Below are 6,930 nucleotides of genomic sequence, written 5' to 3'. Positions count from 1 at the left end.
TTTATATAAATCATTTTAATTAAATTATCTATCTTGAATAAAATTATTATAAATAATATTAAAATAAAAATTGTTTTAGATAAAAAATAATATAATATTATTTTAATATTTTTTAAAAATTAGATGCTCTTTTGACAAAAATAATAACAAGGGGTGCCCTTGATTTTTGCCAAATATTTTTTTAATTTAGTTAGACATTATTAATTTAGTTTTATTTGGTGAGATTTGATTATAGTATTATTTTTAAAATAAAATTCCTTCTCTATGTGACAAATAGTTTTGATTTTTTTTGTGAAATAATGATGCTTTAAATTTCATAAATTGTTGATATCTCAAAAAGTATTTAAAAAAAAATTGAGAAAATGCCCAAGACAGTGTACAGAGGAGATTGTTTTGAGTTTTGGATGATTGAATATCCGAGAAGACATTCTTTTACCAAGATGAAAAGAAGACTTAGAGAAAGAGGTTTAAACTTAAATTTAGACACGTACAATACAAATTCATATCTTTTTAATCTATGTTTGAGCTCTATATTTTTATAATAAAAAGATCATCTTTCTTTCAATTTATTTCAGAGCATAATTTATATATATTCAGAATTCAACCTTTAAAATATTCATCCCTATCCGGCGAAAGTAAACCGTGATGACGTGGATGATAAATAAGATCAGAGAAAAATATGGGGCAATGACGTGGAACAAGGATAAAGAAATCTCGATCTCTCGAGGCCATGAAGAAGGTAAGAAAAATCGACCTCCTTAAGAGGAGAGCCCACTCCTCAGTACAATACCTGAAGATCTCCTAACCTTCATCCGAAATGCCCCGACCCCTTCTCCTATCGATTTCAATACTTTCCCCCCGAGCAAACTGATGACCTAGCAAAACGCCGACCTCATCAAGAGGTCGGCGCATACCTTGGTATCCAAGATGAGCTCTTCATAAGCTTATATTTATATATTACAATCTCTCACAATAATAGAATACGCCCTTTATTGATCAACCTCATTATCAGGTTGGATCCCTTCCTCAACCCCCTATATTAAGCTCAATGTTTTACGAAAATCCCTGGTTGACCTCACTAAGAGGTCGGCACAAGGTTTAAAATACAAACCGAGCTCTTCTGGACCTCAGTACCCAATTCCCTATGATTCTTGTAGCAGTAAGATAACTTCGTAGGCCGACCTCATGACTTGGTCCCAGTATCAAATACCGATCTCATGATTTGGTCCTGGTATCACATACCGACCTCATGACTTGATCCCGGTATCAAATACCGACCTCATAATTTGGTCCCGGTATCACATACTGACCTCATGACTTGGTCCCGGTATCACATACCGACCTCATGACTTAGTCCCGGTATCACATGCCGACCTCATGACTTGATCCCGATATCACATACCGACCTCATGACTTGGTCCCAGCGTCGCTTCCATCAGCTACGATACACACAAAGAGCTCGGGGCATACCTAGTTCAGTTCATTAGTCCATTTAAGCTTACCATATACCTACACATCTCAGCCGCATATACAAATCAGCCATTCTCGTCCTCAAGTACTTGGACAGATGATAACAGACCATCACACAGACCTTTTCGTCAAGTTTTGTAACTTATCCGTAAGGATTAGGATATATACCCGGTCGTCCTACTTGGTCCTGCACGATCCCCACCATCCAGAGAAGATAACCTGTGTTGCTGAACCATCAGATGCGCGGAATCTGTCGCAAGATCGATCCGACGATCTCGCCTCCACCACCAATTGCAAACATAGAGATCAGAGGATATCGTTCTTGCCACCTCTATATAAATCTCGCAGGTATGATAATCAACCATCTTAAATTCTCTCTACGCACTTCTACTTCTTGTTTCTGACTTGAGCGTCGGAGTGGTCACGTCGGGATTCCCTGACGCCTTGCTAATCCGTGCGTTCAGTGTTCATCTCTTCATGCCCTTATCATCGACGGGGAACTACAGGTTGACGTGACATTACCCTGTCTAGTGGCGTGGCTGTTGTCGGCAAGGAGCCGGAACAATCCCTATTGAAATTCAAATCCTTCTCTTAATTATTTGAGTTCTATTTTGGATTGATCCGAACGAGCATCCAACTCTTAAATCTCGACAGTCAATTAGCCTAATTTTGACTAATTTGTTATAGTCTTTTTAGGGTTATATTGCCTACTCAGTTGGACTAGTTATTTACCCAAATAAGTTCTTTTATTTTGTACAATTTAAATGTTTTCCTTTAAATTAGTCTCAAGTAAATTAATCTTTATGCATGTTCTAATTTAGCGTTGAGAGCTACTTTTCCCACTCTCTTGACACCGCACCCCCCCTCCCTCGCACTTCCTCTCTCTCCCATTCTAATGACATTTCTATCATCTTCTTTTTATTTATTTATTTAGTTTTATTTTTTAATTAATTTTATTTAAAAATAGCTCTCATATATTTTTAATTTTATTTAATTTTATTTTTTAATTAATTTAATTTATTATTTTTTTCATCAATACGATATTTTTTTTTTCAATTTTATTTAATTTTTATTTAGTTTTATTTTTTAATCAATTTTGTTTATTATTTTTTATCAATACTTTATTTTCAGTATTTTATATAAATTTTATTTAGTTTTATTTTTAATCAATTTTGTTTATTATATTTTTTCAATTTTATATAAATTTTATTTATGATTTTTTCATAATACTTGTATTTTTTTCAATTTATTATTTTTTAAATTTTATTTTTTTATTGATTTTATTTTTTTGTTAATCAATTTTTTTTCAATTTTTTTTATCAGTTTATTTTTTTGAATAATTTTTTTTATATGTTTATAATCTTTTGTTTACTTTTAATTATAAATTTTAGGAGTTATTATTTATAAAAATTAAATAAAATTAAAAAATAATAAACAAAATAAAAAGTAAATAAAAATAAAAACTAAATTATAAAAACTAAATTATAAAAACTAAATAAAATTAAAAAATATATATAAGTATTAATGAAAAAATAATAAATAAAATTAATTTAAAAATAAAACTAAATAAAAATTAATTAAAATAAATATATATATATATATAAGTAAAATAAAATAAAAAACAAAGAAAAAAAAGGGTAAAAATGTTATTTGAATGGGAAAGAGAGAGGAGGGGAGGGGGTGCGATGTGTTGGAAATATAATTTGCAATTATTATCAAGATAATGCATGCATTTGCCTATTTTAGTATTCTTGATAGGGTGAAGTGTATCTATTTAATGTTGTTGGTTCATGTATAGGCTAGATTCATGTTAAGTCTTGTCTATAAATATTTATGTAACGTCAACAAAATCCATATGAGTAAAAAATTTCAGAAGTGCAGTAGCACTACATCGCTAGATTTTTTTCCAACTTCAGAATTCCTCTTTGCAATCCTTTCTTGTTATTGCTGTCATTTCCCAACAAATTGTGGTATCAGAGCAGAGGTGTTAATCCTACAGAAACATGGCATCAACTCCTATTTCCATGTTTTCCTATACTGCCAATCAAGTTCCAATATTTGATGGAGAGCACTTTGATTATTGGAGTAGTCAAATGGAGACTCTCTTTATTTCTCAAGACCTTTGGGATATTGTTGTCGATGGTTTTCCAGAACCACCACAGTGGCAAAATGATGATGATGAAGCATGGACAGAGGCTCAACAAAAGGAGTACAAGAAAAATTTAAAGAAAGACGCAAATGCTCTAAGGTTTATTCAACAAGGACTGAGCAAGGCCATATATCCTAGAATCCATGGTGTCAAGAGAGCCAAGCAAGCATGGGATATTTTGAAAAAGGGATTTCATGGCAATGACAAGGTAACATCCATAAAGCTTCAATCTCTTTGGAGGGAGTTCGACAACTTGTCAAAGAAAGATAGTGAAGGTATGCAAGTCTATCTAACTCGAGTTGCTGAAATTGTGAATCAAATTAGAAGTCTTGGAGATATAATTGAAGAAAGAAAGGTTGTCCAGAAAGTTCTTCGAAGTCTTCCCTCGAAATATGATTATATTGTTGCTGCGATAGAAGAATCTAAGGATTTATCTGCATACACTTTTCATGATTTGATGAGTTCTCTTCAAGTGCATGAAGAAAGAATTGGTAGGTCCTCAAATCAGCCACTTGAGCAAGCTTTTGATTCTAAAATAAATTTCTCTAGCCCGAATTCTAGATCGCAGCAACAGGGTAGAGAAGGGTCTTCCCAAGGTAGAGGAGGCTTTGTTCAAAGAAGAGGAAGAGCATTCCGAGGTAGAGGATCATTTCGAGGGAGAGGAAGAGGCAGAGTACAAAACAATCAACCAGAGAACAGTGAGGGAAATCCAAGTCACCAAGCTGGCAACGCAGGTTTTTTTTGCCGAATTTGTAGAAAGACTAATCATCATACAAGTGATTATTTTTTCAGATGCAAAAGTTGCAAGAATCCAAACCATTCGCAGAGGGATTGTTATTATCAAAGCAAAGATAAGAAGGATGAAGCAAACTTCTCTAAAAATGAAAGTGATCAACTTTTTTCTTGTATGACTGTTCAACAACAACCGCAAAATATGTGGTACTTGGACAGCGGGTGTAGTAGCCATATGACTGGAGATAGAAGTTTATTCATTGATCTTGATCAGAACTTCAGTTCAGAAGTGAAGCTTGGAGATGGAAAATTACATCGTTCCAAAGGAAAGGGATCTGTTGCTGTCCAAACTAAAGGAGGTAACAAAAAAATTATCAATGATGTTCTTTATGTGCCTAATTTGACCAGCAATCTCCTTAGTGTTGGACAACTGCTTCAAAGAGGTTATTCTATATTTTTTGAAGATGAGAAATGCAGAATTTTTGACAGAAGAAGCAATTGCACTATTGCTATAATACCAATGAGTTCAAACAAGGTGTTTCCTTTGTTTTTACCTCTAGAAGAAAAGGTGGCCTACACAAGTGAAAATTTTGATCAATCACAACTTTGGCACTTGAGATATGGACATCTCAATTGGAAAGGGCTGCAACTTCTCAAGCAGAAGAACATGGTAATTGGACTGCCAGAAATTGAAGCAAAAGCTCAAATTTGTGAAGGCTGCGTGTATGGGAAAATGCATCGGTCTCCTTTTCCCAAAACAACTTGGAGGGCTAAAGCACCTTTGGAGCTTATTCATGCAGATATTTGGGGTCCTTCAAGAACTCTTTCTCTCGGAAACAAAAGGTATTTCATTTTATTTGTGGATGATTACACAAGAATGATGTGGGTTTATTTTCTAAGTGAAAAGTCTCGAGGCTTTTTCTGCATTTCTTAAATTCAAAGCTCTTGTAGAAAAGCATTCTGGCCATCAAATTAAGACCCTTCGGACAGATCGTGGAGGTGAGTTTATTTACACTCCATTTATGGAGTATTGCAGAGATAATGGTATTCAAAGACAGTTGACTATTCGAAGAAGTCCCCAACAAAATGGTGTAGCCGAGCGAAAAAATCGCACGATTACTGAAATGGCTAGAAGCATGATGATTGGCAAAAGTTTACCCAAAATCTTTTGGGCTGAAGCTGTTCATACGACTATTTATATCCTGAACAGGTGTCCTACGAAGGCAGTCTGGAATGAAACACCATTCGAAGCCTGGCACAAGAAAAAGCCCGTGGTTAATCATTTGAAGATTTTTGGCAGCATTGCATATTCTCATATCTCTACACCAAATAGAGATAAATTTGATGAAAAAGGTGAGAAGCTTATTTTTGTTGGCTATAGTGATGAGTCGAAAGGCTACCGCCTTTATAATCCTATAACTTGCAAGCTTGTGGTCTCAAGAGATGTAATATTTGATGAAATGTCATCCTGGAGTTGGAAAGAAAGCTCATCCAAATTGATATCTCAAGGTGATTTCTATGAAGCATCAAAGCCTGATGATGAATCTGATCGTGCTATTCTAAGTCCAAGTCCAAGCCCACCAAGTGCTCCTGATCATGCTGAAAATTCAAGTTCAGAGTCGCCCATAAGGAAAACTCGATCTTTGAGAGAGATTTATGAGACATCTGAATTTGCACTCTTTACTTCTGAACCACAAAGTTTTGAAAATGCTGAAAAAGAAGAAGTATGGAGAAAAGCCATGGAGGAAGAGATTGATGTGATAGAAAAGAATAAAACTTGGGAATTAGTGGATATGCCAAAGCATAAAGAAGTCATTGGGCTGAAATGGGTTTTCAAAACAAAATATCATGAAGATGGCAGCATACAAAAACACAAGGCGAGGCTTGTAGCGAAGGGATATTCTCAACAACCAGGAATTGATTTCAACGAGACTTTTGCACCAGTTGTTAGAATGGAAACTATTCGAGTTGTTCTTGCTCTTGCAGCACAATTGGAGCTTATGATATTTCAGCTTGATGTCAAATCAGCTTTTCTCAATGGAGAGCTTGAGGAAGAGGTGTATGTACAACAACCTCAAGGATTTATTGTGGAAGGAAAAGAAGATAAGGTATATCGCCTTAAGAAAGCGCTTTATGGGCTAAAGCAAGCTTCAAGAGCTTGGAATAGCAAGATTGATGGTTATTTTCTCAAGAATGGTTTTCATCAAAGTCCTAGTGAGCCCTCTCTTTACATAAAGAAACAAGGCAAAGATTTTTTGATTATATGCATCTACGTAGATGATCTAATCTATATGAGCACTAACATGGATTTAGTTGAAGATTTCAAGCGAAGGATGATGAACGATTTTGAGATGACAGACTTGGGAGTTATGAAATATTTTCTTGGAATTCAAGTAAATCAGTCCAAAGGAGAAATCTCTATTTCTCAAGAGAAATACATTGAAGATCTCTTAAAGAAATTCCACATGGAGAGTTGCAAACAGGTTTCTACTCCTATGGCAGTAAGTGATAAGTTGACAAAAGATGATGGTGCTGAAAAAATTGATGCAAAATTATTCAGGAGTCTTGTTGGTTCACTG

Source organism: Curcuma longa, chromosome 5 (assembly GCF_044706935.1).
Source record: "Curcuma longa cultivar G26 ecotype Majalengka, Jawa Barat chromosome 5, ITB_CL_G26_1.1, whole genome shotgun sequence".
NCBI lineage: Eukaryota > Viridiplantae > Streptophyta > Magnoliopsida > Zingiberales > Zingiberaceae > Curcuma > Curcuma longa.
The sequence above is the reverse complement of the archived record's forward strand: the minus strand, read 5'-3'. Positions refer to the sequence as shown.